The sequence below is a fragment of the Panthera leo genome, chromosome B1 (genome assembly GCF_018350215.1).
Source record: "Panthera leo isolate Ple1 chromosome B1, P.leo_Ple1_pat1.1, whole genome shotgun sequence".
Lineage (NCBI taxonomy): Eukaryota > Metazoa > Chordata > Mammalia > Carnivora > Felidae > Panthera > Panthera leo.
This window is the reverse complement of record NC_056682.1, coordinates 182,786,927-182,811,713: the sequence shown is the minus strand read 5'-3', so window position 1 is coordinate 182,811,713 and position 24,787 is coordinate 182,786,927.

Genomic DNA, 24,787 nt, shown 5'->3' with positions numbered 1-24,787 from the left:
AGGAACTCTCAGTAAACTTATAAACAGCTTTAGCACTTCCTACCCCCAACCTTCCATCTGAAGTACACAGACCTTTGCTTCACGCTGTGCTGATAGTTTTCTTGGAAACCTGATTGCAGGGCAGCGACGGGGAAACCACTCATGGAAACGAATGGAGTCTTTTCCTTCCAGTTTTGGTATTTTTGCTGGTGGCCACGGACTTTGCCATCGATGAGGAATGACTGGGGTCTCAGGCTCAGGAAAACTCCAGGTAACAGTGAAAAATACCAATTCTTTCTGCTCTGTCAGCTGCCAGGTGCCCTTTCCTGCGTGAAAGGTTAGTTGAAAATTTCTGTGTGTCTGGCTTCATAAACATTTACTAGCCCCTATTCATCTCACCATAAAACAGGAGGTTCAGATGTACTTACACCCTCTGATCTCTCTGAAGTTTGGCCTCCCTTTGGTTGAACAGGAGGCTTCTTTGAGGGGGAGTAATGGTACGTGTGTCCAGAGATCACAGAGCAGATTGCATGACTTAAGAACATGACATTCAAAACTCATGCGGCACCCAAGGAAAAGCAATTTTAAGGGCCAAAATCCTAAACAGATTTTGTTCTGTACTCATCCATCTAAACAGCTCTTTGCTTTTGTTTTTGTTTTTTCCCTCAACTGTTCACCCTCTCTAATTCTTCCCTTTGGAAGTGTTTGGTCCCGGCATTCGGATGTCTGGGTTGACTTATTTTGCGGGTGACTTGGGAAAATCACCCGACCTTTCTGAGTTCTAGTTTACTTCTTTGCAAAATGGGGATAAAAATAATGTTCTAAAGAAGTTGGGGAGAATTGATCTTTGTTGACTTCTGATGTGCACCGTGTGTTTTTGTTATTGCACGGATTTTTATTGTGTTTCTGTCACCTGGGATGGTATGTAGCATCCAGTCTTCTTTCCTTTAATAGCAGTCAGTTTCCTCTGGGGGATCTAACTCTTCCCTATTGTGTGTATTCTCGGTGGGTCTGTGGATCCAGGAGCCTCCTTCCTCACTACTGGAGTTGATGGGGTCCTTTTGCCAGATTTTTTTTTTTTCTTTTTTGCTCTACCCAATATACCTAAAGGGAAGTCACATTCTCCACATATGGTTCATCAGACTTTTGGCGTGAGGATCGTAAATATCAAACAAAGTAACCGGAAGATCTGGCTAGAATTCATTCGCCATGGGAGCAGCTCTGCTGTGGGACTAGAAGAGTGCATTCTGCCATGAACATTCTCCGGGAGTCTCCAGGTTCTTATCTGGTGCAAGCCCACTCCTTCCTCTTTCACACTGATCTTTTTGCTTCCTCCATATTTTCTCCAAATCTTTTCTTTTCTTCAAGTCTTTTGTTCTTATTTGTTTGCAACCAAAAGTATTCCTACTTACCTACACAAACATCGTTTTATTTGACCCGGTTGGTAATCCTATGAGGTGGGCACAATAATTGCTCCCGCTGTCCCGATGAGGAAACTGAGGCTACGAAATGTCAAGTAATGTACCCGAGTCGTGTAGTAGGAGGAGAAGCTGGAATTTAAATCCAGATGAGGAGGGAAAGATCAGGCATTGGAAGGCACCTTGCACAGTCCTTAGAACATAGGAAGCACTTATCAACATTAATTAATTCTAAAATTTTAATTCTAATTCTGAGTCTTTGTGTTCAGTGAAAAGTGACTGCTTACTGTGAGACAAACAAGTAACATACCTGGTATGAGAAAATGTAAAACAAAACGATGATTCAGTGATTCATAATTCTACATGAATGTTGTTCATCATCTTTGTTCGTTTCTTGAAAGTTGGGCTTTTGGGGGGCACGTTCTCTGCTCTGAAATCTTATTGCATTTCCAGAGAACATTGGGATATTTGGGCACTTGAGCTGTATTGAACAAAGTCTATTAGAAACTAGCCACAAGGTTTGGAGTAAAATCCTTTTCTTGTGGCTCAGTGTGGCTCAGACCCTGAGACAGCCATGGCAGGAGCTTTAAAAGCCCACTGATGTGTTTGTTCTGCCTCAAGCAACAGCAACCACTGAGGCTTCCAACCATCCTTGAAGATCATATGCCAGTAAGAGTCTGGGAAATATTTCCAAGCTAATTATTATTATTCTATTTTTCGGAAAAAAAATAAGTTTATTTATTTATTTTGAGGGAGACAGAGACAGTGTGAGTGGGGAAGCGGCAGAGAGAAAGGGAGAGAGAATCCCAAGCAGGATCCTCCCTGCCAGGGCGGAGCCCGACGCTGGGCTTGAACTCACGAAACCGTGAGATCATGACCTGAACTGAAACCCAGAGTCGGACGCCTAACCTACTCAGCCACCCAGGCGCCCCCATGAAGCTAATTATTAACAGAAATTCCACAAGATAACAGTCACTACTCATCAGGTGTTTAAAACTGGTAAAAATCTAAACTGCATAGCAACCATTTCGATCAACACTGTTACTAAGTTTTATTTGGACTTCCCTCTGTATTTCTCAAGAGCACGGTGTGATTTCTTTTCAGGGATATTTTCATTCAAGCAATATCAGATTCAGATTTACTTTTTGTATATGCTTGGTGTTATACTGATGCACAACAAAACCTCAGGCTCTTGAGTGTGGATTGTGCATGGAAGCGGTTTTTAATAGAATGAATTCCTGGGAGAAACTCGAACAGTGTCTGTTCTTTTCCTTTCCTTCTTGAGGTGTTTTTTACTTTTCCTTTCTCTTTTTTTTTCTTTTCTTCTTTTTCTTCTTCTTTTTTATTTTTGTTCCAAGACTAACATAGAATGGACTCCAGGCTCCTTGTGGGTGATTGTGTCAAATTAAATCTGACCTTTTCCAAAAGGTCACTCTGGTGATGAAGGACAGACCTCGCTGGGTTCTGCCCTTGTTTCTTACCATCAGCATCGTGCTCTGCACCTGCCTCGAAAGGATATTTTCCAGTGCAATAAAGTGGTGTGCATTGGGAAGACTCAGGGATGGCCTGACTTTCTGACTGTTTTGCCTCGGTCAATACGTCAATAATCAGCAGGGGAGCCTATACCGTGGAACTTAACCCCTGGCCTTTGCACACACTTGCTCTTCAGCTGAGTCCCTGATCACGCTGGGATTGGCTTTCACATGTACCCCTTGTTAAGGTTGTGGCTGTGTTTTAAAATGATGAGACCAGTTTGAATGAAGTGGTCTGGGAGAGAGCAAGCTTCTCCTGGGTGGTGCTCAGTAATATTGGGCTAGAGATCTGTCATTCTTACAGAGTTCTGCTTCCAGGATTTCACTAGCACCTGGCCAAGCACTGAGGGTGCCCTCTAATAGGGGAGAGTTTTCTTTATTGGATGGGCATCATGTGTGGTTTCACATTTTTTTTTTTTCTGGAGGATCTGCTGGCTGAATCATGACATATACTTATCTTCTGATGAAAGGAACGCCTTTAGGGATGACTTATTTTATCGAATAATATGTCTGGATGAACTTGAAAGAGGGAATTGAGGCAATTGTCTTTATTTTTCATATAAAGAATAAGTAACATTCCTTCATAACGATCAGTGTGCTGAAAACAGTCTTAAACCAAAATACTTTACTCTCACGGAGCTCCAAAGAAATGTTTACAATCTTTCTTTATGTGGGGAATTGCAAACGTAGAGTTTGCCAGTACTCGTGTGTTAATGCATTACTCTAAATTTAAGATGCATTAATAGGAGGTAAAGGGGATGACCGCTGTAGCTATGACATAGGAAATGTAAAATACATTTAAAGCATTTAGACAGTAATCACATAATGGATGCTAATTATTATTATTGCTATTGATTCTTGAAAGAGAAAACGTGTGGAGAAATGCAGTTGAATTCATTTGACTTTTCAACAGTAAAATGTTACATTTTGATAAATGATGAAATCATAGAGCCCTGGATGTTAAGTGACTTGACCAAAGCCAATGTGGTGGTTTCGAAAATCGCGTTGTAAATCACGGACTTTCCTCCAGTCAAGAAAGAGAGCCTAATTTCTTTTTTCTTGAGTATGGACGGGCCTTAGCGGCTTGCTTCTACTGAAGGTAACGCAGCAGAAGTGAAGACGCACGTCCGTCCAGACCAGGTCATAAAAAACAACACATCTGGCGCTACAGAAACCCATCTACTGTGTCCTGAAACTTACAAGGAGGAAATACGGAGAACTGATTACTGTTGTGTATGCTAGTAAGTTTGGTGTGGTTTTCATACAGCCAGTAGATAACCCAAACCCATACTAACATAAACACCAGAATTAGAACCCATTTTTTAAAATTTTTTTTTTACTTCTGTCCATTGCTTTTATTGCTTCATTAGAATAATTTTTTTGACTTAACATTTGGTTTAAATTAGAACTTACAAAATGCTTATATTCTGGGTACGCTGGTGCTTGCACTTAGGTACGATGTTCAGAAGACGAGATAGCTGGGAAGTATCAGCGAAGCGGTGATTTATTTGAACCCCCGGATTACGCGGATGAATAAATCAAGCCTCAGAGAGTTCATTATTTAGGACCATTGTAAGTGATGAGACGCAGAGTGCCTGTGTGCTGCATCGTAGATGACAATGATATGAGCAATGCGCTCAGCCACATTGTCCCCCCACACAACTGGCCAGCAACGCATGGTTAGTTATTATCAGGTTCACTTGATCAAATAATTGGACTTCCGCTTGATCTTGGGAGGCCTGAGTTACACCCGAGGAATACATTTATTTTCTAGTATCCACTTCATTTCGTGCTTTGTCAACAGAAGCAAACTATTCACTTACATGCATACAGCAGTGCACACACATACGGTTATCTACTTGTGTACTTTTACATTATGGTTTGCAAGCTTTTTTTCCTTTTCTCTTGGAGGCTATTGAAAGAAATGAATTAGAAAATTGAAAAATACAAAAGCCATAACCAAGGTGTGTGAAAAACAGGGTGTTTACCGAAGAAGACAGTCTTCTGTGGGTCGGTGGGGGAATATACATTGCGACCACCGACTGCATAGTGGTCTCGGAGAATCCTGGGGGAAGACTGTAAGGGGGTGATTGGGAATTTCTATTTTTTTTTTTGCTTTTGCCCACTCTGCATATATCTGCCTGAGGGATAGACAGTTAACCTCAAGTTAGCTGGATTTCTTTCTCTTTATGCTGCCGCCAGTGTTTTTTAGTGGCTGTGGCTCTTCCAGTTACCCGAGGCTGAGAGAAGGAGGAGGCCTTGAGCTCAGCAGCCTGGGCGCAATTTTATGGGTGCCCAAATGCCCCTTCCTTACATTTGTAAATCTTTTACACTTTCAAGTTCTAATTCAAGTTGAACTGTTTGGGGCTGTTAAATACCTTTTGTTCTGACTTTGGTTGGTGTTGAAGGACTGATTTGTGATTTCCATAGATTGCAGGCACTTTTCCACTCGCCCCCCGGGGGTAGGGGGGAGAGTTTTCCTTGAGAAAGGGGACGCGATAATTTCTGGATATAATTTCTGAATATGTCTGAGGCCTTAGCATCGAGGAGGGCTTGGGTGTTTTTCTTCTTTATTTTCTTGGTCATTGGCTTAGAACACAGTAGACACCTCTCTGATTACGAAGGGCATGAAACTAGGCACCTTTTTTTTCTGGTGCTATAGTTCAGAGCGTTGAGTCTTGTGAAAAAAAAAGCTAGGTTCAATCTTAGCTCCATCATTTTTGACACCAGAGTATATAATTTAACTTCCCGGAACCTCAGGCTTCCCATGTGTAAAATGGGAATAATGATAGTTACCTATTAGTTACTGAGATATGATTCAGTAGCTATGAATCCAGCATTTGGGAATGGTTTTTCTTTTTCTTTGTTTTTGTTTTTTCTTGTTCTTGTTATTGTTGTCGTTTGGCTTTTCTCTTTTGCTTTGCTTCTTCGTAACATAACCTAGGTAACCTAGGTCAGAATTTGAATTTCATATACTGGTATTCAAGTTGAGAAAGAGAAAATACGGTGATTCCATTTTTATTTTGCATGTAAAATAAAGTTTCAAGTTTCAGAAATTTTCGCTCTAATGAAAATGAATTTTCTCTGCCTCAATCTCCTCTGTGTTAAAAATGGTGTTTCCAAAGTCTCGAAGTTTTCTCCCGTCCTCTCCCCATCCACATTTATTTCCTGGGAGATACAGTACTTTAACCCCTTCAGGACAAATGAGTTTTAGAGGCAGTTGAAACCAGTCCTCCTGACCAGAGTATCGCTTTCAGAGCAGGAGATGAAAGCATATTACTAATGCTGTGCTCGATTTTTTTCAAAGAAATGACTCCTGCTGAGTTTTACTGTTGCAAACATCACCTTCCATGTTGGGAACACAGCCATCATTCAGGGGCTGTGGGTTTAGTGCCCTAAGTATGAGATGAAGACATGACAATTGTTAGGATTGGTAAAGTGGTGATAAATATCCCTGTTTCCCGTTTTTTCCTTAACAAAAGATTGCAATCCCATACATCATCAAAATAGAATCCAATTAAATTTATGGGTGTGAAATTAGAAGGCTTGATGCCTGGCGTTGCAGAAGGAAGACTGAAGTTTCTTTTTGCAGGTTGCAGTGGAGATCTGTTGTAGAAAATCTAAGAAACAGAACAATGGAGCTGCCTATAACGTGAAAATCTCCTGCCGTTAAGACGACGCTTGAAAATCCTTAGGAGGACGGCTCATTGGAGGCTGGCATTTGTGTCAGGAAATCCACTGCGGTTAGTTTTTCCCCCAATAGGGGAGCAGATGGCTCTTGCTTTCGTTGGGCATCGGGGGGGGGGGGGGAAGCTGCTGGCTTGCATTTGGGGCAGGTGTGTGAAAAGCAGCTTCCCGTTAGTTCGCTAGCCTGACATTCACACTCGCTGTGAGGTGAGTGCGCGCGTTGCAGAGACACATGGGAATCTCCCAAAGGTAGCAGAGTCGTGGCCCTATGTCACTCCCATTCCCAGGCGTAGCGTCCGAGAATTTTGGTTGGAATCAGTGATATTCCTCCGGTCGTTATTTCTCTATCCCCCAGTCTCTTCGGCTTTCCTTCTCTCTTTTTTTTACCTGCAAGCACATATTTAAAGCATAATAAGTAACATGTGCATATAATGGGGCTCCTCCCTGAATACGCATTGAACTTCTGTCATTTGTTTTAAATTCCTCTGTTTTCAGGCTCAGCCTCCATTAAAGTTTCCGGCGGACTTCTCTCTTATCCCTAGAGCCCGGAGTCACAGAGGCTGATAGAGGCTGATGCAAGTTTGCTGAATGGCTATGGTCTTCGTTCTCTGAGACATTGATCCCTCCTGGTGTCTGCTCAGCTCCACAGGGGACCACGGAGCTTTCTTAGGTGGGCGAGGACTGTCTTTTTTGTTCAAACATGTTCGGCCTTTTACTCTGTCATAGTGAATAATTTATTTAATACAGTCAACTACAGTCAGGCAAAAAAAAAATCACTTTATGTTTCATCAAAGCAAAGACAAAACTTTCTATTCATTCAAGTAAAGATGTTTTAAAACAGTGCCAACTAAGAGGAGTTGTGTTTCTTTTTTTTTTTTTTTTTTTTTTTTTTTGGTTCAGAGACTGGACATCTGATGCACTGCAGTTGAACCTGTGACCTCTAAAGTTTTGAAGTAGCACAGAGTGGAAGGACTTGCAGAAGGAATTGAAAAGAACGTAAGACTTGCAGCCAATTGAGTATGACTCATGCACCAGGCTTTAGGTAATAAAACTGATACTTACTATAAAACAGATCCTGTTGTAAGAGCTTTTCATATAGTAGCTACTCCTTAATCTTCCCCCAAATCCTATGAGGCGAGGCTGTTGTTACCTTTATCTCCATTTTTTAAATATGAAATTTATTGTCAAATTGGTTTCCATATGGGGCGCCTGGGTGGCTCAGTCGGTTAAGCGTCCGACTTCAGCTCAGGTCACGATCTCACGGTCCGTGAGTTCGAGCCCCGCGTCGGGCTCTGGGCTGATGGCTCAGAGCCTGGAGCCTGCTTCCGATTCTGTGTCTCCCTCTCTCTCTGCCCCTTCCCCGTTCATGCTCTGTCTCTCTCTGTCCCAAAAATAAATAAACGTTAAAAAAAATTTATAAAAAAAACAAAAAACAAATTGGTTTCCATACAACACCCAGTGCTCATCCCAACAGGTGCCCTCCTCAATGCCCGTCACCCACTTTCCCCTCCCTCCCACCCCCTCCATCATCCCTCAGTTTATTCTCAGTTTTTAAGAGTCTCTTATGGTTTACCTCCTTCCCTCTCTGTAACTTTTAAGTCATCCAGAGAAAGACAGATGCCGTATGTTTTCACTCTTATGTGGATCCTGAGAAACTTAACAGAAGACCGTGGGGGAGGGGAAGGGGAAAAAAAAGTTACAGAAAGGGAAGGAGGCAAACCTCTGTCTCCATTTTAAAGTCTTGTGGAAACAGAGGCACAGAGAAGTTAAACAACTTGCCTCAAGCCGCCCAGCTAGGAAGTGGGAGAATGGGGCTTTGAACTCGGTATTGCAGCCACCATTTATCCACAGTTCACATGTAAAGTTACGAAACAAGCTCAGATTCACCTACTTATAAGCTGAAGATTCAGGGGCTTGGGGCCAGGTATTGCAAAAAAAAAAAAAAAAAAAAAAAAAAAAAAAAAAAAAAGGCAGGAACTGTCAGAATAGCATTTTAAAGAGGGACCTGAATTTCAGCTGTGGTTTTGTCTCACACAAGCTCTGTGACCTCATGTCGGTCACCGATCTTCCGAAAGCTCGGTTTCCTTATCCATAAAGCGGAGGGGATGATATAGTTCTGCCTGCCTCCTGGGTTTGAGGACAGGAGGAGGTGGATTACTAGAATAGGCGAAAGCTTGTTTCTCTCCAGTGTCCTTGGCAGGGAGTAAGGGAGCCTGTTTGGATCATTTCCCTCTTTCATTTTCTGAGAGACAATACAGTGAGCTGCAACCTGGGAGACTTAACTGTCCTTTCACGAGCAGTGGAAGTTACTTCCCAGGAGGGACTCGGGCACTGAAGTCCTTGGATCTGCCTCATCCATCTATGTGGTGGTGGGTTTTCTAATTTTCCTGACCTTGCTGGGGAGCCCAGTATCGGGTAGAAACCCAGAGGAAACAAGAAAGCTGCTTAAAATAAAACCAGATTCTTTTGCAAAGGGGATAACATAGTTTGAGAAAGAAAAGGGTCTCCTAAAATAAGCGACGATGGCAGTCCCTCTTGATGAAGAAGGTGTATTCCCACGAGACACTTACAACTTTATAACCTGGGATAGTGGAATGCAGAAGGCTCCAGTGCATACTTAGGACGTCCTATAAGGGCTGATGTTATTTCAAAACTCATTAAAGTTGACAAACATGACATAAGATCCTCGAGGTAGGATTCTGGGAGACGCGGGTGGGGGCAAGTGAGGGCAAAAGTTGGACTACGATGATGAAGAACGGGATTTATGAGAGAGAATTTGGTGGAGGTACGAATTGTAGGCTGGTTTGTAGAGTAGATGGGGACGTAGGTGGGCTCCAGGCACTGGAAAGGGGCAATTAAATTGGAACTTGGTGTCCTCTCTCAATGGGTCCTAGGACCGTGATTTTACTAAATTCCTATTTCAGTTATCTACGGCTATGTAATTGTCCCGCAAGTTGGCTGGGTGGTTTTCTGTTGGTTTTGTCTGTGTGCGTTCACGTGGCCGCATTGAGCTAGAAAGCTGACTGGAGCTCGGGCTCAGCGGGGACAGCTGACATGGCTTGGCCTATTTTTCGCCATGCTCTTTCATTCTCAAGGAGGCCAGACTGTCCCGGGAGGGGAGCAGCAGTACAAGAGGACAAACCCCAGACTTACAAGTTCCTTTCAAATCTCTATTTCAGTCATATTTGTTGATGTCTCATCGGCTCAAGAACTCCACGTTGTCAAGCTCAGAGTCAATGCCAGGAGACTCAACAAAGATGTGGGTAGTGGGAGGTCTGATTCATTGGGGTAGATCAATTTAACAGCCTATGATAGTCTGCTTTCTGGTCTTTTCCCACATGCAAAAACACTCATCACTTCTAAGACCCTCAGAGTCTCACCTGATCATTTGGGTGCAGCTCTTCCTGGTCTTGAGATCGTGAACTACAAAGATAAGTTACCTGATCCCTATAGCAAATACACAATGGTGAGACAGAGGACAGAGTCAAGATAATCAGAGTAGAAAACCTAATGCAAAAAGGACAGAAAGATAGGATGTGAGGGTGATCTGGCTCTGATATTTGTCACCCCACTGATCACCAGGGTTAATCTGGCTGATCTGTCTGGCAAGGTGGGTGTCCCCTTCCTCTCTCATGTCCCTTTCTGTGTCCCTCCCAAAACCGCGTGCTCAGTAGAAGAGGATGACCGCCCCTGACAGACGAGGGTTGTCCTTTGGTCAAAGGTATACGTATATATGAGTAGCTGCGTTCCCCTCCTGGACCCTCCAAACAAACGCTCAAGGTCCATTTCTAGGAGAACATGAGGTGGTCAAACTTCCAGGACTTCAAGCACGTCCAAAGGAGGTGCTGTGCGTGGCAGTCTGCCGTTCTTGGAAAAACAAAACAAACTAAACAAAACAAAAAACAAAAAAAGAGAGGGGTAGGAGGAGGCTCGTAGCAGTCCCTGGTCCATAACAGTTCTGAACTCCAGCCGGGCACAGAGCACAGGGGCTCCTTACTCTAGGGAAGAGAATATTCCTTGACTAGGGCTCAGTTCTTCTCCATGGGAGTGGCTCCCTGGCTCATTGTTCTCTGTGCCTCCTGCGTCTGTCCTTTGGACTTGCTCTGTCTCAAAGAAATGGCCTGTGTTTGCAGCTAAGTCGCGTTCCCAACGTGCTCCCTGCTTGTAGAATGTTGGGGGCCCCAAGCCTTTTTTCATTTTGAACTGTCTCTGCCCCTTTTAGCCCCAGCTGATACAAAGCTTTTACATTTGGCCACTCAGTGGGAATTCTGTGAGTCCGACTGGGTTCACCTCATGCCCCTAAAGTCACATCCATAATTCTTTTTGAGACAGACCTCTCTCTATTTTGGGCTAAGTGTCAGGGTGCTGGAGAACATAGCCTTTAAGATTTTTAGAGACTCTTTATTCTAGTTGAGAGGGTCTAACTAGGCACTCTGCTAAATCTTGCTGAGGTCTTTAACAAAAGGTCTTATAGATAAACTTTTGATTTGATCTCAACCTTGAGGTCATTGCTTCGTTTTTGAATCTTTTACTGACTAAAGATAGTGAACATGTGAAATAGGTTTGTTTTCCAACCCAGTACATCCTGGTTCTTCTATATTTCCTTGAAATTCTGCTTGCAGACTGAACAGTTCTCTCTGTAGCTAATCTCTTTCTTCCTTCTGTAACACAGCCAGTAGCACTGTCAACATTCTGCCTGGAAGTGTCCTCAGTAAGATGTGTGGGTCTATTTTCTATCTTCCAAATTAATATAGGCAATTGTTTTGCAAGGTGATTTTATTAAAACCAGGGCCATTATCTTTCTAACCTCCAATGGCAGTATCTTCATGGTGGTAAACAGAGCAGTGACCCATTAAGATGCCCGTGTTTTTTTTTTCCCTTTAAATTTTTCAATGTTTATTTATTTTTGAGAGAGAGACAAAGTGTGAGCAGGGGAGGGACAGAGAGAGAGGAAGACGCAGAACCCGAAGTAGGCTCCGGGCTCTGAGCTGTTCGCACAGAGCCAGATGCGGGGCTCGACCCCACAAACCCTGAGATCATGACCTGAGCCGAAGTTGGATGCTTAACTTACTGAGCCACCCAGGTGCCCCTAAGGTGCCCATGTTCTAATTCTCAAAAACTGAATATCTTCTTTTATGTGACAAAAAGGACTTTGCAGACGTGATTAAGTTAAACCTTACGAGATAGGGAGAGTGTCCAGGTTATCTGACAGGCCCAATGCAATCACAAGAGACCTTATAAGGTGAAGGGAGGAGAGAGGCAGGTAGGCAGAGGAAAGGAGATGTGATAATGCAGTCAGAGGAGAGAGAGACTTAAAGACAATACCCCGATGGATTTGAAAATGGAAGAAGGAGCCACGAGTCAAGGAACACAGGCAAGAACATGTTGGACGAAGCAAGAAAATGCCTTCCCTGTACCTCCCTGCAGCTCTGTTAACACCTTGGCTTTAGCTCTGTGAGCCCCTTATGGACTTCTGCCATTCAGAACTGTAAGATCATAAATCTGTGTTGTTTTAAGTCACTAAAGTGATTTGTGACAATAGGTGATTAGACCCATCCCATGTAACGAGTTCAAGTCGACAGAAGTATGCGCTGAGAGATTCCCAAGAGAATCTAGACTCAGAGAAATAAAAGAGGAATTGTTGTTTTCTTTTCTTTGCTTTTTTTTTTTTTTTTTAAATTTTTGAGCCCAGGCCTCCAGTTGGGGTTTCTGAGTTTTTATGAGAATGGGCAGTTGGCGAAGAAAGTGGTTTGGTATTCTGTTAAAGCTTCTGTGAGCTATTGGCCATTACTAGAATATTTTAAGCATTTTCTACATATCTTGGTCCCTCTTCAATTCTTCTTTTCCACTAACAGAAAATAAAAGGCTCAGAAAAGATACTGTTTGGTAATGCAGCCTGGCAGACAGAGTATTAAGATCCATGTAAGTTAGCCTAGCTAAAATTTGTATTATCTTAACCATGAAATTTTAATGAATCAATGAACAAACGAGATTGGTGTGATAGAGCCATAACCTGCAAATCTTTTGTCTGTCAGTTTCATGCTTGGGGGATTACTAATGATGGCTATTTAATGCGTTTATGTGGAAAGATACCGGTTCATAGCAGAGAAGTAACGGCTCTCACGGAGAATCGAACTCTGGGGTGTGTGGAATATGAGCCAGTCAAATCACCTGACCGCTACTTGGTCACTGGGGCTGGACATCAATGATGCAGGTTTATATAAGAAAATCCCAGCTCTTCTGAACACTGTGGTTTGACAAAGGGACATCTGAGTAATTTAAAATAAGCTGCCCAAGAGTTTCCTAATTTAATTTCTTATTTTAACTACTGTGAGAGTTCAGGGTGTCAAATTGTCTGGGGAATATTAAAATGAAAATGAGGATCGTAAGTAGAATTTCCATCTTTTCTTAGGGTGGAAGAAAATGCCTATCATTTGTGAGTCTAAGATTTGTCTTTTATTAATGAGAGAAGAGGTACTTCTAGAATGTTCCAACGAGTGTGTGTGTGCGCACACTGGCGGTGCTCGGTCAGTAGGGGTGAATTACTGGGCCATGGGCAAGGGCATGAAGCAGTGAGGTGTTGGTAAACGTTGAAGAATCGGCTCTCAGTAGAAAAAAAAAGCCCGATTGGTAGCGTTTGCCGTTTTCTGTGATGTAAAAACTCCTACTGTGACCAATTTCAAACTCCCCGGCTGAATATGACTGAATACGGATTTAGGAAGAGATGTGCCCTGTTGGCGCTCATCAGCTGGTACAGTGTGGCACCAACAGTCACATCACCGCAAAGAGATTTCAGGGGCAGAAGCCACGCAGAAGTCACTTCCATCTGGGGCTCTTCTAAATACCTGCATTTGGACTTTAAAACATTGTAAAGACAAGGGCACTTGGGTGACTTAGTCACTTCAGCTTCCAGCTTTGACTCAGGTCATGGTTTCACAGGTCATGAGTTCAAATCCTGCACCAGGCTCTGGGCTGACAGCTCAAAGCCTAGAGCCTATTTGGATCCTGTGTCTCCCTCTCTCTCTGTGCCGCGCCCTCCCCCCCCCCCCAAATAAATAAACATTAAAAAAAAAACATTGTCAAGACAATGAAAGGGAGCAGTTTAAGGATTTACCTTCCATCAGTTTTGTTTATGTCTTTTGTTTTTTACTGTCCAGATAAACAATGATTTAAAATTGCACTGATCACAGGAAGGACAGTGGCATTAATATCCTCCTAGAAATGTCTAACATTAAAGACCGCTGAGCCCAAGTCCTGAGGTGCCTTGAGTGTCCAGGTGACTAACCAAGCAGCCATGCCAACGGGCAAATCCATCTAGGTGATTGGAACGCCGGCTGGATTTATTTATTGATATTTTTTATTGAACTGTGATTCCAGGCTTAATTTTTCAGAGACATGTTATATGAGAGATTAAAGGACTTTTTTTTCAGTGATTCATTTGAATCAATTATGAATAAGTTGACATCCCTGGGAAGCCTTTGAATATTTTATTATGTTCACTGATGGCACTTCTAATTGGAGATAGCTACACTTACCTACTCCAAATCACTCTTTCCCCAGTGCAGCCTCCCAACCCAATCAATCTTAAGCTGCTCTATTTAAAAATTATTCTAAAATTATTCAAACCAGACTGGGGATAAGAGAACCATATGATGATACGGTCTCATTGTTCTGAATTCCTTAAGGTCGACGCTGCAAGCGTCAGTCCTGACCTACATTCACGATAGGTTGGAGTGGAGTTCGTCTGAGGAGGGGCCCCTGGGGCTGTGCTTAGTCGGGTCGACCCAGCTCTGTCTGGGAAGCATGTGCTGTACGTGTTCCCCGCAAGGCAACTGTTCACTCATAATTTCAGCAGGATGATAGCGTCCGGGCATCTGAGGATGCCTGGAGTGACCCGGCTCCTGAAGGGTGAGTTATCCGGTTAAGTGTGTGGTGCTGGGTTTTCTTTCACTCCAGGCGACGGCATTAGGCCTGCATCATCTGTCATAATCCAGGCAGCGAAACTAGGGGCCCGGGTGGGAGGGCTGATTAGGTCACAAGCCCACCAGGATGTTTAGAACAATGCGTAATAATGTGTGTTCAAGAATGCTCTTTGCCGCCGCTGATAATAGCTAAAAATGCGGAAACGGTGTAAATGTCCTCAAATAGGAAACTAAAAGAAATTAAATAATGGCTCAGTCGTCCAATGGGGTTTTATGCAATCACTGGAGCTATTAATGCAGATGTATATTTTTGTGTTAGTTGGGGTTCTCTGGAAAACTGTAGTTGCTACATATCTATACGCTGAGAAAGAGAGAGACAGAGAGAGGGAGAGAGATTAGACGTTGGTTTATATGATTATGGAGGTTGAGAAGTCCCAAGATCTGCTGTCTGTAAGCTGGAGGCTCAGGAAGCCAGTGGTAGAGCTCTGGCCCACTTCTGAAGGCCTGAAGACCAGAGGGGCCAGGCCAGTGGTGTAAGTTCCAGACCTAGCGCCAGACGAGACCAACCTCCCAGCTGGAGCAGTCAAGCAGAGACAGTGGATTCTTCCTTTCTCCTTCTTTGGCTCTAGTCGGACCCTCAAAGGATTGGGGATTGGATGATGCCCACCCACAATGGAAGGGCAATCGGCTTTACTCACTCTACTGAGTCAAATGCTCATCTCCTCTGGAGATGCCCTCCCTCACGCTAGAAATAATGTTTAGTCAAATGTAGGCACCCTGTAGACAGTCAAGCTGACATATACAATTACCCGTCACAATTTATTAGCCCCAAATAAGGGAACGATGTATATAATTACGTTAAAATCATTTATAGTGTATCTCATGTGCATAAAAGACGCACGTGCGCACGTATAGATGACTGGAAGGGTTTGGGGAGCTGGGGTTATGGATATTTTTTCTTCTATTTTGTCTCTCTGCATTTCTCCATGGAACGGACACCATGTGCTAATGAAATAATAGCGAAAGATTAAAAATGAAAAAAAGCACAATTGTTATAAAGTTTAGGAGAGACGTTTACGAGGTTCTGGCCACGGCCCTGTCTCCCCGGAGTTACTCCACTGTCCCCCTTTCCCGAAACATCTCCCATTTCCTCCATCCCTTGAATTCTCCCTTATGGGAATGCGACATGAACCCCATGGAGTAGATTGAATGGTTTTACTGCCTACACCTAAAGATTCTCCTCAGGACCACATGGGGAAGGTAAAGCCTAGGATACCAGAGTTTTCTCATGAAGGTCAGGGAGGCAGGAGCTATTTTAAACATTCTAGTGGGAAAGAGGGCCACTGCCAAAATCCAGTGGCTGCCATACAGCGGATGGGCCATCCTGGCTGCCATTGTCACCGACTCTGACACCCAGGCCTTGTTCTCAGTTTCCCTTGGCTTCTCTTCCATCCCTTCCACTGATGCGCCCCTGCCACGAGAGCCCGCAGAGCCTGGAGGGATCCTCAAGTAGCTAATCAGGATGCAGCTACCCTCTCGGCTCAATCCTACTTAATGTCTATGTCAGCATATCTCTCCCCTCCTAGGTCTCCGTCTTCAGAGCTGCAGTTTTGAGCTTTCCTGAATGGAAGCCCGTCTCAAGAGGAGGATTAGCCACTTGGCTAAAGAACAAAGAATCAATTTAGTTTAAAATAGTTCCTGTAATGGTGGTATTTTGCATCTGCAGTAACTTTCCGAGGCACCTCGTGCTTTTGTTTGAAATCCTCAGGGAGCCTAGAGAGGGCTGCTTTCCACCATTAGGCAGGGAGAGACAGCACTGGACCCAGCTTTCTGTGGGGGTGGAAACCAGAGAGGGGTATCATTTTTCAACCATCTGAAATGTGATGGTGGCTGCGTAGGGTGTTTCTTGGGTGTTTTTTCCTTAATAAAAAGAAGAAAGAAAATCATCAAAACCTAGAGGGAGAGGGAGAGGGAGGATAGCTAAAGAATTTACAGCCTTGCCTAGCCACCGACTCATTGATTATAAGAAATGATCTAACAAGGTCCCCAGGCACTGAAATATAGCCCTAGCAATGTAGGGACTTACAACTGATGTTTTCAAGTAAAAAGTCTCTCATTGCACGGTTAGCCAAATAATTAGGTCATGTATTTCGTTCGAAGTAGAAATCCGGAAAAAAAAAAGAAAATGAAGTCGAAATCCGAATTTAGGCAACACTATCTAACAACTGAAATCAGGAATAAGGCCAAACTTTGAGGTACATCAGGAAACTGCTGGTTAGATGTCCTGACAAAATTTCCCTTCCCCACGGGATTAAAGGACACGTGCAATTCTGGCATTTTTTTTGGTTTGTTTTTCTCTTCAAGAGTTTAAAATGTAAAGCAATAAACACGCTGATGAAGATGAAAAAATACACAAATTTCTGAGCAGCTGCTAAGGGCCAAGCACCAGGTATTCAGAGTTATTTTTTTTCCATACAATCATTATGAAGCATAGACATGATTCGTATTCCCACTTATCAGATCCAAACACTGAGGCCAAGGAGTTTCCTCTTATGCAAGACCTTCCAGCCAGGCAATCGTTGAGCCAAGTTTTGAGCTTTGCTGCTTTCAGGGTGCCTGGCTTCCAATGAGCCCCATGAGCTTCCAGATATGTAAACCACATCCATGTATGAAGAGACCGTTGTATTTTAGAAACCTTAGAGATGAGAGTGAAATTATCTAAGAAGGATTTGTTTGGCAAACAAATGTCAGGTGCATCAAGTGTGTAGGTGGGGGGCCAGGAAGTGCCATAATGGAGTCTATGCAGAACCCGGCCAGATGCTAAGGCATCTGACAACTCATGGCAAATGGCAAGGTTTGATGGTGAGCAGAAAGGTTAGGGTGAGAACAAAGACGGGGGGTGGGGGGTAGCTATAAGTTCTTTGGAGGGCCTGGAACTGCCAGACTATTTCCTTAGTGCCCCACACAGAGACTTCCATGTATATTCTCTGTTTCTCTAAATATCTCTCAAAGGAGGGAACAGAGTACTTCAGGGCATGGATGCTGACGACCTACGCTGAGGCTGAAATGACCAGAATAGAGTCGAGCTCTTCCTGTCCCATGTAGCTCCCAAACTACTTAATTGGGGTCTTATCAAAACAGATTTGGTTCTGGGGTTATAGAAGGGAGGTGACGTACATCTTCAGACTCTCAGGCTTAGATCATCTTTTCATCTAGGGAGTAAATACCCAAATACCTAAGCTAAAACTCTGAAGCTGTACTCAAAGCTTTTGCACATGTGTGGGTGCATACATACATGTATATGAGGTGCATTATATGTGTATATGTGTATATATCATGTGTCTTGCAGCTACAAATATATATAAGGCTTGTTCCCATACAACTCCCCTCCCCACTCCGTGCAGACCATCATTTCATAAAGCTAAGGTTGTAGCAATCCCAGGGAAGGCTGCATGTTATGTATTTTTCAGAATAAAAATTTACCCTCTTGGAGGCAGAGCCCCAGGGCCTTCTGGGGAGACTTTATTTTTAAACAACTGATTTTAGAATAAATGATTACGAAAGTAATGAATGTTCGCGTCAGGAAATCTGAAAAAAAGGGTATAAAAGGCCAAACGAGAAAATGAAAATCACCTGCAAGGAGACCTTTTGGAGAGGAAAGGGATCCCTTTGCTCTTTCAATATAAACTCCTTTGCATTCAATTCAATTGGAAAGGCATTCTCCATGCCCTGCAGACCTCAGTGCATGGCATCAGCGGGGGGGAATGCATATTGGAACAGCACCCAGCTCTCTTCAAGGACCTGGTAATCAAGTGAAGGCTATGAGGACTCTCCTTGTATGAAAATACCGAGTTACCTCAATGACTGTGTAATGAGGTCCAGCCTAATCCCACTTGTCACACGTACCAAGCCACCGAGGGCTGTGGCGAAGAAACGAGGCCTTTGCCACTCCAAACACAAGCTCAATAAAATGTGAGAGCTGCCTTTGATCCTTTGTTTCTATCATCAGGCTCCAAATGACGAAGTTCAGGAGGCGAGATGGGACTGCATTGCGGTAAACGTCTGATGGCAAGGTGCACTAACTTGCCTTTTCATTTGACTGACTTGGGGAGGAGGCCACTGCCAGAAAGATCCGATGCAGATCGGGGAAGACTATTAACCAGCTGGCTGTACCCCACGTGCGAGCTGAAATCACCCTTACCAAATTGCCTGAGACAGGTTGTGCAGAAGCTATCAGCTGCTACTAGCTTCTGACTTGCCACTGGTTTTTTCTAGTCATTTCTTATTACTGTCTTTGTGCACAAACGTGTCTGTACAGATGACTGCATGTATTCTTTGGGTAATATGTACTCGGGAGGAACTTATGTTTTCAGGGGACGATGTGGGGTAGGACACAAGGCGGTGGTGGGCAGTGGGGAGACCACAAATGAGTTTAACCGTTATAGGTGTACACGAGGCAGCCATGTTTACAGACGATTCCAGGAACCCATCTGTGCCTCCTGGAGGTTGTTTTACTGACTCTGCAGGGGGATCTTTGCTCGGAGGTGGTGATGCTAGAGGTGAGACAGGTGCGGTGCAAATGTCACCACGTATCCTTCCAGCCCACAAGCTCCCGCAGAACCTCCATCAGGCTCGAGCAGAGCAGTCAGAAAAGGGAAAAGACATAACACGACACGACAAAACAAAGCACTTGCACACAGGTCATGGGGAAAATGCACGGGCTGGGGAGGATTAGCGGGGTTTGGGGCCAGCCCGGTGTTTTAAATTAAGATCTGAAAAGAAATTGCCATCACTTAGGAAGAACTAAGTAGCTCCTTGTGGATTGTCCACAGCTGCTCAGATGCTGATTGTCTTTCTTTTCTGCAGGCATTTTGGGGCAATAAGCGAGGAAATGAAATAAACCCCACTGTTCAGAAGCTTCTGTTCATACATCCCACCTTGTCTGAAGGGCACGGTCACCTCGGACAGCTTGCTGTTTACGGCAGCCATTTTGTCGCGTATAGGTTGAAGGCTGGGAACTTCAAAAGACCAAGAGCATCTTTCTCCGTTACAGATTCAGGGTAAGAAGAGCCCACAGGTGGCCACGTTCCCTTTGGCCACAGGGGTACGTTTGATCCAGTCGTGATGTTCTGTGGCCTCGGTTCTAATGAGGCCACTCTGAAATTCACATCTTACACGGGCACCTATTCCAGAGTTAAGTCCTCCTGGCTTTTTAAGGAGTTTGTCCTTCCCTGCTTCTTTTGGGGTCACTGACTTCGGACTAAGTTGTGACAGAGCGGTTTTTGTCACAGCCCTTGTCCTTCGTCTCTCCCCTCCACCGCACAGCTTCCCAGTCTTGGTTCCTCCAGAATATACCCTTGTACTGACAGTGTCTTGGTTGTTGATAGTGAGCCTTCAGAAGTCAGCAGTTAGGAAGGAGCAGTGCTCCAGGAGTCAGAACAGAATTGGGCTCTAGTCACTAGTATATGGCACCCTATCACCTTGGACAACCTCTTTAAATTCAAAGCCTTAAACAAAGAAACACTTATCCATACCATGGGGCTAATTATCTCCATCATAGGGTTGTGAGGATCAAGAATAGCATTGAATTATTTAATAAACCTGTAGAGATAGGGGCACCTGGGTGGCCCAGTTGGTTGAGCATCTAACTCTTCTTCTTTTTTTTTTAATGTTTTTATTTATTTTTGAGATAGAGAGAGACAGAGCATGAGCAGCAGAGGGGCAGAGAGAGAGGGAGATACAGAATCCGAAGCGGGCTCCAGGCTCCGAGCTGTCAGCACAGAGCCGGACGTGGGGCTCGAACTCACGGAGTGTGAGGTCATGACCTGAACTGAAGTCGGACACTTAACCGACTGAGCCACCCAGGTGCCCTGAGCATCTAACTTGATTTTGACTCAGCTCATGACCTCAATTGTCAGATGGAGCCCTGCCTCAGGCTCTGTGCTGACAGCACAGAGCCTGCTTGGGATTCTCTCTCTCTCTCTCTCTCTCTCTCTCTCTCTGCCTGCCTCCACATGCACGCAGGCACACACTTTCTAAGTAAATAAATAAACTTGAAAAAAAAAACCCCATGAATATAGAAATCTGTGTAATTGAAGGAATATGTCTCCATTGCCTCTGTTTGGATTCAGTTTGGTATTAGAAAAAAGGTGGATTTCTCTTACAAACAGATCTGCGTTGCTAGGGTTTTGGCCTCTAGCTTCAGCTCTGAGCTCAGTCAAAGTGGAGGCTGCCCTTCACCACAAGGCTCCAGATAACTCCCTTGGGTGGGTATTTCTGCGGTATCCTCCCATTTTCTCCCGTTATTTGACCCTGGTACAAAGAAAGTCATAGGCTGAGGGTACTTTTTTCTAGAGTGTACTTCAGACAACCCCAAATCAACAGTCTTGTTTGTTGAAGGCACTCAGGAAATTAGAACACAAGGAATCATAGGGCTTTACTATTGCTTTTTGAGGTTGATGGTAAAGTCTATGGTGTCCTTATAAAATGCCTGGTTGAGCACAAGTGAAATTGTATTTCATTATAGTTTATCATTGTCTGATGGTGGGTAACACCGCATTTTGTAACACTTGACGTTTGGTATATATGTGGTCCAAGAACTGAACTCTGTTTCTCTCATCCTAGGAGCTTAGGATTTATAAGGCAGCTAGAGGACCTGAGGGATAGGATTGATGAAGGGGTGAGACCATGTGAAGGCGGCTATGGCTTTTCAGAGACCCAAGCAATCCAGAAAAAAGAAAAAATGTTTTGAATGATAACCCCCCCCACCCCCTTGCTTAGAATGCACTTCACAGAGAGATGAATAGTGTAATACATAGTAATGGTAGCAGTAATAGTAATAATAATAATAACTAATATATGTTTATGGGGGGCACTTAGAATAGCTCAAGCTTTGAGCTTATCATTTTATGGGCTTTATCTTATCTGAACCTCACCTCACAACCTCCCGAGCCCGAGTGGAGAAGAGAGGCAGTGTTGAGAAGTACTTAGAAGACAAAATCTCTAGTACTTGGTGTGATGAAGTGGAAGGATCTAGAGAGAGCGGCTCCTGGTTGATTTGCAGGCTTTTAGCATTTCCCAGTCACTAGACATTCAGCAGAGAAGCTCCTTTTCTCCAAGCCTGTGTGTTGAGTTGTCTGCCAGCCGATGGCCCCACGGCCACCCTGGGGGAGCGACTCACCCTCTGCGGTCTCGGCAGGGGGCCTTTCTGCAGCCCCCTGGCACCTCGCTGCTATGCTCAGCAACCACTGGGCTCACTCAGTCAAGGGGCTGCACAGCTACCTTAGAAATGCAGACTAGTGCTAAGAAAATAACAAAGAGCACAGTAAATTGACGATTAGAGTAGAAAGTTAGCAAGAGCTTGGCTTCGGGACAAGGAAACTACTTTGGCCCTCGCTTTATCTTCCCAGGGCCTCCACATGGAAAAGAAAACCCTGAGGATCTCCTCTCTCCAGACTCTGTCACAACCCCAGGCGCCTGCCACAGTAACATTTCCATCCATGAGTTGGGAAAAGTTGTTTCTTCTCAGACTTCTAAGTGTCTGCACGAGGATCGATTCCCCCCATCGTCTGCTGGGACTAAGGAGCACTTACTTCATGCCGGCCTTTGGACTTACCATTTTTCACACGTGGGCGCATCTGAACTTCATCTCACCCTCTTCTTTTGAGGCCAGTATGACCACAGGCAGTTGGAATCACGAACAGCGTAATGCTTAAAGCAGTTAAAGATTTTCTTTACCTGACTATGAGCTCCTTGAGGTCAGGGACTGTATTTATTATTCACTTTCACATCCAACATAGCTTCTGGCCAATATTCGATGCCTCAGGAATGTTCGTAAGATCAGTGAGGGGATCGGTTCCTTGAGGGAAAATGAGGCTAAGGGTAGGAAGAGAATTCAGAGTCGGTAGCCAGTTGCCTAAAATCATCTTAAGCATTCAAGGGTGGAGAAACCAAAGAGCTCTCTTCCCAAATTTCTGTATTTTCCAATATTTGACCAAAGAACTACTGTAATCCATCACATTCTCTGTTTTAGATAAAGTAGCATATTTGCACAGGAAAGTACTGTTGAAAGATCTAGTTCAGTGAGGAAAAAAAAAATATGTATGTATATATATGTATGTATATATATATGTATATATATATATACATATATGTATATGTATTATATATATATATATAAATATATGTACTCAAGTGCGACAAAAACTGAATAGGAATTGCTAAAAGTTATGTATCTTGTTACATGACCAAATTAGATCAGAAGCTTGTGGGGGCGCCTGGGTGGCGCAGTCGGTTAAGCGTCCGACTTCAGCCAGGTCACGATCTCGCGGTCCGTGAGTTCGAGCCCCGCGTCAGGCTCTGGGCTGATGGCTCAGAGCCTGGAGCCTGTTTCCGATTCTGTGTCTCCCTCTCTCTCTGTCCCTCCCCCGTTCATGCTCTGTCTCTCTCTGTCCCAAAAATAAATAAACGTTGAAAAAAAAAATTAAAAAAAAAAAAAAAAAAGAAGCTTGTGTTATTGGGTCATTATTTATTTGCTATGGGCTGTGACTGGAGCCTGTCCTGATTCACTCTCGTATGTTTTATGGATCTGAGTCTGTATGGCAGACCTTCTGTATGAGTTCAATCAGTTGTTTAATAAAAAAATATATATATATTGAGTGCCTATTGTATTTATAGAAATATGTTAAAAGGGAATTAGAGAAGCAAGTCAAACCCCGTGTGGATACTGGCCTTGAGAAATACACATTTGGGTTGGGATTTTAAAGGATTCGAAGCATTTACTTAAATAAGGATGTCTCTTAATTTGTCTTTTATTTTGCAATAACCTTAAGGGGCAATTCATATATTTTATGGGTGCTTATTTTGCTACATCACGAAATCATATAGACACGGCGATCAAGATACTTTAAAACATACCGGTGAGGAGATGGAGACATGGAGAAAATTGGTGATTGATCCAAACTATGTGTTAGAGCAGAGGCCAGGACTTCTTTTGTTCAAATCTAGATTTTCCTCAACGTCCTCACAGGTAGACCCTGACTAGTGTTGAAAGCGATGGGCCATCTGCTGGAGCCTGATGAAATGTTTGTAATCCAGAAGTGCATATTACCATCATGCTTCTTGTATTATTGTTAGTCTTTGCCCAGTCTTAGAAGCGAAAACAAAAGAAATGTATTTTTTACTAAATTCAGCTTATTTCTGACTTAACAGAAGCACATGTTTTAGTGTTCACAGCCATTGTGAGGTTATACCCTACTCTGAAGTCCGAAAACATAACAACAACAACAACAACAACAACAACAACAACAACGATCATAGAAACCCTCCGCTATTGGAGCTGAAACAAAAAAAACAGAACAAAAACCAATGTGAGAGTAAATCACTATGACTGTTGCCAATTGTAGATTCTTCCTCTAGATACATGTAATTTCAGTGGGAGTAATCGCATCGACTTGTACCTAAATGCAAATATAGTTCTGGTTATATCTTTGAAAGATGCAAATTAATCAGCAGGACAAGTTTCAAATGAGAACTTTCTGTAAATGGACTTGGTTGCAAAGGTGTAAATTACTAATTTGAGGTCAGTTTCGATTGACTGGAATGATAATAAGACCAGGGAGAAAATCGACCAAAAGAAAATGTTGCAGGTGAATTAGTTGATACATTTGCTGGTCTAACAGGGAAACTCCAGGCCCGGGAAATGAAAATTCCCTCCTTGCCCGGGGAAATTGGTAACAGAGTTATACCCCAGGTGCAACCCGTCACAGGGACAGCACCACTCCCCACTTTCTAATGATCTCAAACTTAATTTTTCTCTTTCCAAAGGAGCAGCAGCCCGTGAAGAATTTAAGCGTGATTAGTGTAAAATCAGTTGCTGTTTGTGCCTTTGAAGAAACATTCTTTAGGTCTCAGTGACTTGCATAAAGTCTGCAGTTAGAGGAAGGCTTAAAGGGGCCAAGAGAAGGTAAGAAGGAGGAGAAGTCGTGGGGGAGCTGGAAACCTCATACTTTTATAAGTAAAAAGGAGAAGGTGCCTCGAATGGTAGAGGGGCAATTAACTCCTACTAGAGCATCAGCAAGACACTGTGGGGCTTTTAGGTTTATAGGGGTCATGGTCCACTATAACTGAAGGGTCATGATACCATGTCATATTCTTGTGTGGCTCTGTGCTTAGTATGGACCCCAGTCCACATCATTAGGACTATATTTTCTCAATCATTCTCTTCCCCTGTCAACTTCTCATCTTACGT